Genomic DNA, 12334 nt, shown 5'->3' on the forward strand with positions numbered 1-12334 from the left:
CTACAAATGAACCTACCATTTGACCCAGTTATACCACTCCTTGGCATATACCCAAAGAACTCATCCTATTGCAGAGACACTTGTACATCCATGTTTGTTAGTGCTCTTTTCACAATAGCTGAGAGACTGAAGCAACCTAAGTGTCTCTCAATTGACGAGTGGATAATGAAAATGTGGTTCATTTATACGATGGAGTTTTACTCAGCAGTAAAGAAGGATGAAATCATGAAATTTGCAGGTAAATGGATGGAACTAGAAACTGTTATACTAAGTGAAGTAACACAGACTCAGAAAAAAAAAATCGACATATGTTCTCCCTTATATGTGGATCCTACAACCAGACTCTGATAAATAACTATGCAATCAGACATAACTACAGGAACCAGGATAATGGAAAGGAAACAGGAGGTAAAGGAAAAGAAATAACATGAAAGAGAAGAACAGTAGGAAACAGGCCTTAATAAGGGAGATATGGATAAAAATTGGGTTAAGGGAGGGGGGAGGGAAGGGTATACAAGGAACCTAGGGTATAAAGGGAAAGAAGGAGCTCAAGAGAGGTAGGACCATAGGAGAAGGGTATTAGTAAGGGTGAAGGGGGGAGATGGGAGTACCTTAAGTGGGAAAACCATGATGGAGGGGTGAGACAATGTGAGAGATAAACAATGCCCAGCTAGTTTTGAAAAGCAGAGAGAACCATATTACTCCTACAACCTACTGACAAATTATACATAGCAGATCAAGAAATATATGTCTAGGTAAGGTTTATCTGAGAACAACTGATCTTCACCCAAGATTTATCTACATGACTTACAGTAATTAAAAATACCAGACTAGTGGAACTAACCTTCTTGGCTGTTTAACAGACATCCTTTGAGGTCTATAATAATTTGGTCAGAGGGATATAAAGGATTGATTTTATTTTTTTATTGATTTTAATGTGTCCCACTTGTTTTGTTGTACTGTATTTTCATTTTCATTAAGTTCCAGGAATATTTTTATTTTTTTCTTGATTTCTTTTGTGACCCATTCATCATTCAGGAGTGTTTTGTTTAATCTCCATGTGTTCATACAGTTAGTACAACTTCTTTTGCTGTTGATTTTAAACGATTGCATATGGTCCAATAGAATACATGAAATTATTTCTATTTTTTGTTGAGGTTTGCCCAACTATGTGGTCTGCTTAAGAGAAACTTCCATGGTCTACTGAGTAGAATTTGTATTCTTTGGTATTTGAGTGGAATATTCTGTAGATATTTGTTAGGTTCATTTGATATGTGATGTCATTTAATTCATTGTCTAGATGACTTGTCTATTAGAGAAAGTAAGCTATTGAAGACATTATTAATGAGTTGGTGTTAATCTCTGTCTTGAAGTCCAGTAGTACTCTTACTATGAAATTGGGTGCACCAGATTTGGTGCATATATGTTCATGACTGTAATGTCTTCTTTATCGATTGTTCCCTTGATCCGAATGAAGTGACCTTCATTATCTCTTCTGATTAATTTAAAATATTTTTTAATTATCTTTGTTTTCTGTGTATGAGTGTATTGTCTATATGTCTGTAAGTGCACCCATGTCATTCAAGGATCACAGATGTCAGAAGAGGATGTCAGATCCCCTGAAACTGGAGTTTTGGACAGTTGTTAGCTGCCATGTGAGTAATGGGAACTGAACTTGGGTCCTCTGCAAGAGCTTTCAGGGTTCTTAACTGCTGAGCCATCCATCCACCCCCTTATAATTAATTTTAGTATGAAGCCAATTTATCTGATATTAGGATAGCAACACTTGCTTGTTTCTGTATGCTGCTTGCTTTGAATATATTTTTTCATCTTTTTGCTATAAAGTGATTCTTGTTTTTGAAGGTAAAATGAGTTTCTTTTAGACAACAAATTTTTAAAAATTTCTTAATCCATTCAACTAGCCTGTGTCTTTGGAGAATTAAGGCCATTAATGTTTATAGTTACTCTATAAAAACATATACTACTTACTGTCTTTTTTGTGTTCTTAGTCCTATTTTGTTTTTACATAATTATGGCTTCATTTGTTTTCTTTCCATGTCCTCTTTAGTATGGTTATTCTTTCCTCCAAGCCTTTGCGTTGCCTCAAGTTTTCTCTGTAGGGCTGATTTGGTGAACATTAGTTCTTTCAACCTATTATGTTCTGGAAGATTTTTCTTTCTTTTTTGACTATGATAGAATATTTTTCTGGGTTAAATACTCTGAAGTGGCCTCTGTGGTCATTTAGAACTTCAAATACATTGCACCAGGGTCTTCTGGCTTTTGAAGTTTACATTAAAAATCAACTTTTATTTCCATAGGTTTTCTTTTATATGTAGCTAGTTATATTTCTCTTGAAGCTTTCAGTACCCTGTCTTTGTTCTTTATATTTAGTATTTTTACCATGATATGTCATGGGGAATTTCTCTTCTGGTTCTATTTGGCGTTCTGGGTGCTTCTTGTATTTGTATATCTTTCCTTAGCTTAGGAAAGTTTTCTTCTATATTCCTATTTAAGACCTGACCAACACCATTGACCTAAGATCCTTCTCCTTCCTTTTGGTGATGTTGAATAAATTTGGTCTTTTTATGATGTCCCACAAGCCCTTCATATTCCATTCCTGTAGGTTTAAAAAATTCATATTCTTTGCTAGAGCTGTCCAATTCTCAAACTTTATCATCAAGTCTTGGTAGTCTATTTTCCATTTGATTCATTCTGCTGATAAGACTTTCTCCTGTCTTTTCTAATTGATTTATTGAGTTTTTCAAGTCCATCTTCATCTCTGATTGGATTTTCTTCAATATTTCTGTCTCTTTCTTGATTTCACTTTTCAAATCCCAAGTTGTATTTTTCAATTCATTCAGCAGTATATTTCTATTTTCTTGAGCTTCTATCAGGAGTTTATTACTGCCCTCTTTGAGTTTCTTCAGTTGTTTGTATTTTATTTGAATTCTTGATCATTTTTAAGTCTGTGTCCTGGAGTTTCTCTAGGTTGTTCTCAATGTAGAACACTTACAGGACTGGTTGGATTTGGTGGGAACATATTATATTGGATTTTAATATTATTTGTAAAGTGGGCATATGGGCTCCTCCTTGTCCTCCTCCTCGTCATCCTCCTCCTCCTGCTCCTCGTCCTCCTCCTCTTCCTCCTCCTCCACCCCCTCCTCCACCTTTCAGTTGTGTGACTGATATGAAATTCTAGCCCACCTTTGTTGAGAAGAAAGTTGGTTCTGTTCTGTTTTTTCTTTTTGTTTTATTGATTTGTTTTGGTTTTGCTTTGTTGATTTCTGATCATGCATAGTTAATCTATGCTTCAGACTCCAACTTTTTCAGGAGAGAGGGGGTTATTCCAGTTTGGGCTGGGGTATCAGATAGACAATCACAACTAGAAGTATGAGTGTGGGGATTGTGAGGGAGTGGGTTCATTCTAAAGTTAGAATGAACTAAACCAGGGTGGGAGGGCAGAGGTTCACACCCTAATCCAAAAGTGGGAAGATGGCAAAGAGGCTGGCAGGTGCTAACTAGCTCACCAAGGTGAGAGAAGTGCTTTTTGTCCAGTTTTTAAAAAATATTTTATTTAATATTTTTATTTCATGTGTACGAGTGTATTGCCTGCATGTACGTGAGTGCAATGCCGCGAAGGTCAGAAGAGGGTTTCGGATTCCCCTGGAACTGGAGTTAAGGACGGTTCATAGCCTCCATCAGTTCAGGATCAGAGCAGGATTTAACTCAAGCATCTAACTTTTGAAAAAGTTAATAATAGCTATTTAAGTAATAGATTGTAAAAATAAATCCAAAGGGAAAAGGCCTATTCCATAAGCTTAGAAAACATAATTTGCTACTTTATCACTCATTCTTGAAAGCAGCACCCAATCAATGTATTGTATCCAAGGATCATAGATATTTAATTAGCATGTTAGTAATGGACATCTTATGTTTTGCTGTGTTTCCATGCTTCAAATCTTTGACCACACTGCAAATGATAGCAATAAACCCAACTAAATTAAATAGAGGCATCGATTGGTCAGATATTAAATCACAGTGGAGCCTAGGTCTCACAGACCCACTCCATGGTTATCTGTGTATGCCCCAAATGCATCTCATCTCTTTACTTTTTATTCCCTAGATTGTTTCCTTTTATTGACAACCTACATTTCTTCTATATTAAAGAAATTACTGCATACATTGCAGTACAGTACACTGTGATTATTTTCTGCCACTCATCTATAGAATCATATATTTTATGATCAGAAAGGACCTCAATGATCACTAAACCTACTTTTAGTATCCACAAAGTCTGTGATCTTTGATTAGTAAGTGTGTCAGAAAGTCCCTGTCACATAAAATATGTAGTGTCTTCTGGGAATGGGAGTTGTACTACCTTGAGGATGAGGCAGTGCTCCCACTGGCTTGTTTTTAGTGTATTACAATTTGTTTGTGCTTATCCCGTTAATATACTTATGAATTGTACTATATGCTTTAATTTAATTAATCATTCGATATCAGGATTGGCTGTGTTATGTTACAAATATAAATAACCCGAAATTTCAGTAACAATAACATATTTCCTTTTTAATGACAATACATATCAGAGAAGTTAGCAAGTTACCAATGATCTTTGTAATTGCAGTACTGTCCTTGGTGGCTGGAAGCTCAGTCTCAGCACACACAACCAGTGTTGTGAGGCAGGAGTAGGAGGGGGAGGGAAAATGAAGAGGAGGAGGAAGAGTAAGAGGAACAATGACAAAAAAACTGGTGAGTGAGGCAGTGCCAGTCTTTTGGGCCATCTTTGTGTAGAAGGATTATGTTTACAATCTGTACAGTAAGATCAGTGGGGCAGTTATAAGCTTTCTTTCACTTTTGTCACCTTTTTTTTTTTTTACTTCGTTTGCTAATCATGGATAAATAACAAGTTTATTCTAGGATTCTAGGAGGGGGTATTCTTTCTAGTGACACTTTTCCAAAAAAAAAAAAAAAAGTTATTTATCTCCAATAACTTGGCCTTGCTGCCACCAGAATTAGCTTAGAGGAGAATTTCAATATGACCCGGAAAAACAGCAATGCAATAGTAACACAACAGTGGACACACGAAACTGGTTGCCAGAACAATTTAGGAAAGAACAGTGATCGAAACAGTAGGAAAAGAAAGTTGGTGCAACACTGGGGCTTAGCTTAGTGTCTGGAAGCAGTTTGAGAAGGCTATAGGAGTTCGTGCAAGATCATTGAAAATGAACACGTAGGAGCAAAGTGGAAAGCAAGAAGCTGTACATGAGAATGCAGTTTTATCTGTAAAGATAAAATTTAATCTTTTAAGAAGATCCCACAGGTGAAGCACAGTCTCATGTCTTAGATGCGTTAGTTGAAAGTCGCTGTCCCCTGACTGGTGAAGGAGAAGGTGCTGTTAGGCTATTCCAGGTCAGTTTCATTCAGTAGCTTAAAGTTTTTCTATTGTTCAATGAAATGTGGCTTTTCGTTCTGCCATTTCTTCTGCACTAAAGAACATTTGTCGTTGTCTTATTAGAGTTTGGATATCAAGGAAAAGATGACGGTTAGATACTTTCCATTTTTATAATCAGATTGTTCAGTATATGCCATAAGCAGGTTAAGATTATATTGAAGCAAAAATCAGTATTGTGAAAAATAAATACATATGTGAAGGAGGTTTCTACAATTCCTTTTGACCACTGGAGTTGTTAGTGGAGGGCACTGGGGAAGCAGCAATCCTACTTAGGAAACGAGTATTAATCAAATGAAAAGCTACAGCATTTCAGGCTGATTTCCACTAGGTGGTGCTATTGGGTTCAAAGTCAACCCGCTGCATCTTTTAGTGCAGGAATTTGAGTACGCACAGAAAACATTTACAGTGTTATTTTATTCTCATATATTGATACTTAAATCTACATCAAGGAAATTTTTATTCATTTTAGAGGTAAGATAACCAAAATTTATGTTTGAAATTGGAAAACTGTTAACTCTTTAAGGAGCTGATATAATAGCTGATATTTTTGTGTTGACGTGCACATAAATGACCTTTCATTATACATAATCACTTTTTTTGAAAATTTAAAATATGCTTTAAGTTCTAATAATGGCTACAGGAAACACGTATTTTATTTTGATACTATTCAAAGATTAGATAAAATGACACAGAACCAAATTTTTTCCTATGTTTTATCAGAAAAAATAACATCTTGTAAATATAGACCATGTGTAAGTACAGACATCCTAGCCAACTGCCTTAAAACATTATAAAGAAAACAATAATTCCAAAAATTAAATAATACTTTTCAATTAATAAATGTTGAGCACAATATATATCTAATTGCTCTGTTCTGTGGGTGTGTTATAACAGAAAAATAATGAACCGAACAACTAGGTCCATTTTTTCTTTCCTGTACTAGTGAGGAATCCGAGGAAAGATGAGTTATCTAGGATCTTAGTGGAGTACTTTCTTACCGTCTGCAGATCTTGAACCCAACACTTGCTTACAGACAGTCTGCAAGAGCAGGGCCAGATCATGGCTACAGAATGAAGGTCTTCAGGTAATTTTTGTGGAAAGTGTCTATTATCTTTTCTAGAAACTGTACAATTAAGAAGTGGCAAAAATGATACTAGCAGTAGCAGTGTTCCTTGAAGTACCTTTGTGTGGTGGAAAGAACAGACCCTGGGGTCAGGTAGAACTGAACAGTGAATCACAGTTCTGTTGCTTAAAGCCTGTGTCAACCTGGCAGGTTTCCGTCCCTGCCTGACACAGGCTTCTCACCTGGAAATGGAGATTAGGTAGAAGTGGTGGCACATGCTCCCAGTCACAGTCACCAGGCAGCAGCTTATACAGGAAAGCCACTTAAGCAAGGAGTCTGAGGTAACTGTGAGAAACAGGAAGAGCACATATCAGATAAAGTAATAGTAAACAAGTGGGTGGCATGTAAATGAATGAAAAGTAAATTACAAAAAGAATTATACTTGTCTAAATGTAATTACAGTAGGATCTTGGTAAACATTTATCTCCTTTCCTCTTAATAAATCATTAAAATGTGAAATATCTTGCCAGGCATGGTGGGGCACGCCTTTAATCCCAGCACTCGGGAGGCAGAGACAGGCAGATCCTCTGTGAGTTCGAGGCCAGCCTGGTCTACAGAGTGAATTCCAGGCAGCTGGAGCTACAGGGAGACCCTGTCTCAAAAAGACCCCCCCCCCCAAAAAAAAAAAAGTGAACTATCTTTTAAAGTTCACTTTGTGATCTGCAGTGCTTAATGATATGCTTTATCCACCTGGAGGCTAGGTTGTAGTTTTTGCCTTTCTATTAATCAGTTGTGATTAGTTATTTGGCCCCAGATGGCTAAAACCTATTTGATTGATTGCAGAGACATGGCCATACTCAAACTGATAGAAATCCAGACTATAGAAGTGAGGAAGGAGATGTAGAGAAGCCATGGACAGCAGACATATGCGATTTATAACAGTTGCATGACTATTCTAGACCTGGTTATCTTGATGGAACTTAACATAGTGCACCCACACCGAGTTACACACCGTAATCCTTTCCATCACATGCCATTATTTTCTATTCCTAAGGAATTGTAGGAACGTTATGTTCCAGCTTGTAGACATTGATACATTCTGAAAGTGTGAGCACATGAATTTTTCTTTTCATTGCTCTCACATTCCAGCAGATGTCAGTCATTCTCTTTAGATAATAAGCATTCACTCCTGCCTGCCTGTGACCAGCTGAACAGAAATCACTTTTAGTTACATTGAAGTGACATGTGTGTTGATCTGTAACAATAATAACGCCCCCCCATTAACCTGTCAGGAATGTGAGGCATTTTGTATTCAGGTAATAATGGATATTTATTTTCTCACTTACTTTTTAAGATCTCGATCTCATTTTCTAAAATATGTAACTAGGAAACAAATGAGGAAACAGAAATTATATATTTTTTGTGGAAAAATAAATTGTTCTCACATAAGAAAAGGTAAATCACTCTTTGATGTCAGTGTAAGATTATGGGTTCATTGTGTGGTTTAAAATTAAAGTATATGTTATATGGTTTGTGGTGTATAATTGTGAAGATATATGCAACACAATGCTCTGTCATTCTTCCTGTATGGCAATAGGAAATAGCCATCTTATCGAGATGTTGATCCATCTTAGGGCCTCCTAGGTAGGAGCAGACTTCATAAAATCAGAGTAGAAGAAGTTTAATGATAGAAATTAGTTTGGTTCAATGTGTAAACTTACGAATGTTCCTTTCAGAAAGAAAATGTAGCAAGTGCAAAAGTTAATGTATGTCATCTTACATATCTCAAAAAGTTTTAATTTTATTTTCTCTTTTTAATAATATCCTCAAATTGACTTCATTCAAAGAGAGCAATTTTGGCAGTTTTTCTTTAAAATCTGTGAGTAAATTGTAGGGAAACATTTGTCTGAAACCTTTTGTGAGTTTTGCACTTCAATTCAGTTTACAGAATCTGTTTGATTAAGTGCAACATTTCAGTAGAGGACATAATGTTCACATCTGCTGACTCTCCTAATGGAGGAACTCAGAATGTTTCTCAGAGGTATTCACTCTCTGAGTCCAGTTTCAAAGACTCCCATTGTTTATAGGCCATTTGTAAATAGTTGAAGTGAAAATTACTGTTTCTCTCCAGTTTTTTTAAAGATATGTGTGGTTTTCCTTCTGGTAAAATTACCTCACTTTCAAAATCAGAAGTTATTCACCAGGAAACACAAATAATGACTAACAAAATATGTGAAACTAGGAAAAGTCAGGGATGAAACAGTCATATAGTAGATAACTACTTAGTAACTTTATGAAAAATAGCAGTTTTATAAGTGAGGAAAGTATGCGATTTAAAAATTTTGAAAATCTTACATGTGAAATTAGCATGATGTTTGGAATACATTTCTAAAACTTTCCACACTAGACCTTTTCCTCATGGACTTGGAAATGCTTTAAATACTACAATATTGATGCACAATTTATAAGGTAAGAGAGCAGTTGTCTTGCTCCTTACTTACTTACAACTTAATACTTGTACCAGGTATTTCCTTATCCAGAATTTAGTCTGTGGGAAAGTGAGCAGATTGTAACTGAATGGAAGAATCATGAGGACTGTGTAAGCAGTGATGATGGTCCAGGGACATGATAAAACTTGCAGGATGGAGCAGAGAAGGGAGCTTCATGTGTTCCCTGAGTGGAACTTACACTAATGAGCTTCTAGCATTTGAAAAACACTGATTGATGAGCTTTGCTGGCAATTGCTATGCAGCAATATTCCCATAAGAAGTCACAACGGTTACCACGGTATCAACACACATTAAAACAAACACACTGCTTTTTGCTTGAAGTTGAATATTGAATATGTTAGAGATGAATACTTGGTGGTACATAAATCCTCTCCTTCCTGTTTCCCCATCTTCTCACTTTTAAAGAGTTGTCAAGTGCTCAATCATTTCCCTGGCTGTATGAGATTTGAGGTTCCCACCATTTATTACTTTTTAGTAGTGTTTCTGAAATAAAATAATTTAGAGATCTCTTGACTCTTAGATTTACATTACATTACAAATGCTAATGCTATGAAAGTTTTGCTAAGTTTGTCTACAATGTGAAATACAGGATTTTAACGTGATGCATATAAATTTGAAATTGAAACATTGCTCTGATCTTTGTTTAAAGAATTTAAAACAAGTTTTTAAATATGAATGTTTTCTTTCTCCACATGTTCTGTAAAGATAGTTTATGTCTCTGAGGATTGAGAATGAGGCTTTCTTAAAGCGAGAATGGCAATCAGCACTCAGGCTTCATTTAGGTTCAACATTTAAACATTTTCCTCTGCCACCTGTTCTACAGCAGAGCTCAGTTGGCTAGCGCTGAGCAGCCAGTTGTTGAGGCAGTCACTTTGAAGAGCACACCAAATGAAAGTGAAGGTCAGGCTTCTAATGGCTTCCTAGGATAGTACGAGCAAAAGGAAAAAGCTCCAACTCCCCTAATCCTGCATTTCTTTGTCACTGACTTAGGGTCAGATGTATCAACATACAAAAGGAAATGTTGTCACTGCTACCAAAACCCTGAAGAAAAGACTCCTTCTACTTTATGGAACCAGGGCTAGGGGTTGAGGGTCAGTTAGAGAGGGAAGACATGAATAGTATGAATTCTGTATCAGTGGAAAAGCAGATGTTCACGTTTACTCTCAAGTAGGAAGGCCTCAGTAGCAAGACCTGGATGAATAGTTCTGTAAAAGGAGATGCCCAGGCTAACCATGCAGACATACATGGCTGCTAGGACTGGGTGGGGGACCTGAGTCCTTGGCTATACTCCTTTCAGAGATGGCAGTAAACTGGCTCTGTACTAGGTCTGGTGTGACAAGCACTACTTTGCCCTGGGAGGCCTTCCGGTGATAGCCTTGGTAATTGCCCATGTTTGAGCTTCAAAGATCGAACATAGACATGTTAGACCTCAAGGCATCTTCTTATTCTGGGCTTCTGTTACTTCACTCTGGGGTCATTGGAATTACCTTTACTTATACTCTCTACATGCTTGAAGATTTTTTTTTTCCCCTAACATCATCCATCACACACTTTATTGCTAGATTCTTTGCTTATAAATCTCTAGTTTTACCTCATCATTTCTTTACTTTGAAATCTAGTGCATATTACTACTATATCAAATCAGACCACTCTGGATAATACTTAAGTCCTCTGCTATTTTGAATGGCTTAAGTTTAGCCAATTCCATATTTTATTGCTTCCAGGAACTTTCCTTTGTTTTTCCTAGGTTTAAGATGTTTTATGCATGATTCCTTCTTTGCTCTTGTCTTTTAGTCATAGACCATCTTTGCCTACAAATTCTGCCAACCACCCAACTCTTAATTTTTTAATTTAATTTTTGTGTATTTCATATAATACATCTTAATCATATTTAGACCAAATCTATCTGTACCTCCCAGTAGTCCTTCCCGCCAATGGATTTCATGCAATCTGTCATATATGTTAAGGCCTATCAAGTAAAGTTTGTATTCCCAGATGTTTTTCGATGTGAGTTCATCCATTGGAGCCTGGTCAGCCTATCTAATGTCACTCACTTAAAGAAGATCAACACTCCCTGACTCAGGAGTGGTCAGTTGCCAATAGTTCCTTGGCTAAGTTGGGACTTCTTACACATTTCCCCCATTTCTATGCTGGGTTTTTGTCTGACTGAGTTTGCATGGGTCTTGTGCATGCTGTCACCATTGCTGTAAGTTCACATGAAAGAGTTCCTAGCTGCCTGGAAAATTGTGTTTCCATGTGGTCATTTACCACCTCTGACTCTGACAGTCTTTCTGTCCCTCTTTCATAGTGGTTCCTGAACCCTGGGTGGATGAAGTTAAATAGAGAAGCCCTACCCAGGGACAAGCATTCTGCAGTCTCTTATTCTCTAGATTTTGGCAAAATGTGGTTTTCTGTGTTATCCTCATCTGTTGCATGAGGAAGCTTCACTGGTGAGAGTTGAGAGATGAATTAATATTCTCTCTACCTTGTGTTCCAGTATGTTCCATAAGCCTTAGGTGTAGAGGTTCCATTACAGATATGTCACTTAGGGCTGGGCATCTCACAGACACTTATTCTCTGTGTGTGACCAGCTGTAGAACTCTGTAATAGTCTTCATCTGTTGCAAAAAGAAACTTCTTTGATAAGTGGAGAAAAGTATACTTGTCTGTAAATATAAGAATACATATTTTAGCATACAGTAAAAAAGTTATGTTTGTCTAGGAATGTGACAGACACAGACTTAGTTTTTTCTCTATGATTTATGACATCTCTAGCCATGTGTATTTGGCTATGCTTACAGTACCTTACATGAGTTTCCCCCCATTGAAGGAACTTTAAATCCAATTAGACAACCGTTGATCATAGCCAAGAAAATAGTGCCACTATTGTATGAATAGAGATAATATAGAGATAATTTGTTGTGCTGGTCATTGCTATGATTATTAAGCTATACAAATGGGGTTGGACCATTGATTGATTTTCTCCCTTAGCAGTTTACATGGTATCTTCTGATACTATGAGAGCCAGTCTTCAAAGAGGAGGCTCCCAGTTCAGTTCCAGTTCCATTATTCCAACTCCTTTTCTTTTAAAATCTAGCTGAAATGTTTTCCTGATGAAGTCATTGCCTTGTCGCTCATTCTGATTCTTGTTCTTGCTGCCTCATGAACTCTTCATCCCCTATTTGTATTACTTTTCTCAGCATTATTAAAACATTAACATTTGTTTAGTAAATGACTTGGTTGCTCATTATTATGTTTGCTTTTTGCTTTCTGTGAGACAGGATCTCTCTCTAGCCCCAGCTGACCT

General features: G+C 36.7%; 1 long non-coding RNA gene across 2 annotated transcripts in view; it reads left to right on the forward strand.

Annotated features, from left to right (window-relative positions):
• The window catches only part of LOC115072700, a 61121-nt gene that overhangs the window by 11626 nt on the left and 37161 nt on the right, over positions 1 to 12334 (forward strand). Inside the window, exon 1 of one of the 2 annotated variants that reach the window (XR_003851730.1) lies at positions 1610 to 1655. The exons of the other annotated variant lie outside the window; for it this stretch is intronic. This is a non-coding gene — a long non-coding RNA (uncharacterized LOC115072700). Of the gene's footprint in view, positions 1 to 1609; positions 1656 to 12334 lie in introns of those variants that run through there. 2 annotated transcript variants of the gene reach the window in all.

This window comes from Nannospalax galili, unplaced genomic scaffold (assembly GCF_000622305.1).
Source record: "Nannospalax galili isolate Female #2095 unplaced genomic scaffold, S.galili_v1.0 scaffold461, whole genome shotgun sequence".
Lineage (NCBI taxonomy): Eukaryota > Metazoa > Chordata > Mammalia > Rodentia > Spalacidae > Nannospalax > Nannospalax galili.